Below are 1,014 nucleotides of genomic sequence, written 5' to 3' on the forward strand. Positions count from 1 at the left end.
AACATCGTACTTCTTTTTTATTTGCTGTGATTTCTTTTCTGATAAACTGTAATTTAAAAAATTGATTTAATTTTTTTTAAATTTATTAATATTTTAATATGCAATATTTTATTCAGTTAAATAAATAAATATGTGTGCGCGCGCGCGCGCGCGCGTGTGTGTGTGTGTGTGTGTCAAGTTTTATTTATAAAATCTTGCTTTATTTGTAGTATTTTATTTTGGTGAGCTATAATAAATACAAGTAATGGATGAAATTTGAATTGTTTAAATATTTTTATATACAGGATGGGACTATTACTATCTTAGATATATCTTTAAAGATCTATGAGATCCAGGAGGAAGATCTGTGTAATCAAATTGCATGGTATAAAGAGAGCTATCATACGGCAATAAATCAGTCGTGCAAGATGTATCCATTTCAAGAACAAATTGATAAGATCCTCATTTATGAAGACTGTAACAAAATTCAATATGAATAAAAAAATGTATATTGCTGAATGATATTCTGATTGCACTTGACGTTCGCATTGAATTGAACATTTAAAAATGTATGCAATAAACTTAAACAAAACGGTAGCTTAAATAAAAGTAAAAGTGAACATGAAAAGCGAATAACTTATGAAGGGAATGAAATTGGAATTCTCGCAATAGTGGCTCGAAATCCTCACATTAGTTTGCGACAAACTGAACCAGAAACTGGTATTAGTCTAAGGAATGTATTCTACATTTTGGACCGTTACAAATTACATCTTTATATCATCTCAACCTTTACGAAGCATTATATGAAATAAATTTTGTAAATTGTATTGAATTTTGTTAAGGAGCTCAATATTAAATTCGGAACAATTACTCATTTTTCATACCGTATCACTTATTGAGACAATAGGTATTTATTACTTACAGGAATGTTAATTTTGCATTTCTGGGCAATGTATTCTTATTAGCTACAGCAGATCAAATATCAGAAGTACTAATATATACATATAATGCAATATCGGCTTTTATATATATATA

General features: G+C 28.3%; 1 protein-coding gene across 1 annotated transcript in view; it reads right to left on the reverse strand.

Annotated features, from left to right (window-relative positions):
• LOC108746157 overlaps window positions 1-1,014 on the reverse strand; it is a 17,031-nt gene that overhangs the window by 6,374 nt on the left and 9,643 nt on the right. The gene's annotated exons all lie outside the window — the stretch shown is intronic.

Source organism: Trachymyrmex septentrionalis, unplaced genomic scaffold (genome assembly GCF_001594115.1).
Source record: "Trachymyrmex septentrionalis isolate Tsep2-gDNA-1 unplaced genomic scaffold, Tsep1.0 scaffold16, whole genome shotgun sequence".
Classification (NCBI taxonomy): domain Eukaryota; kingdom Metazoa; phylum Arthropoda; class Insecta; order Hymenoptera; family Formicidae; genus Trachymyrmex; species Trachymyrmex septentrionalis.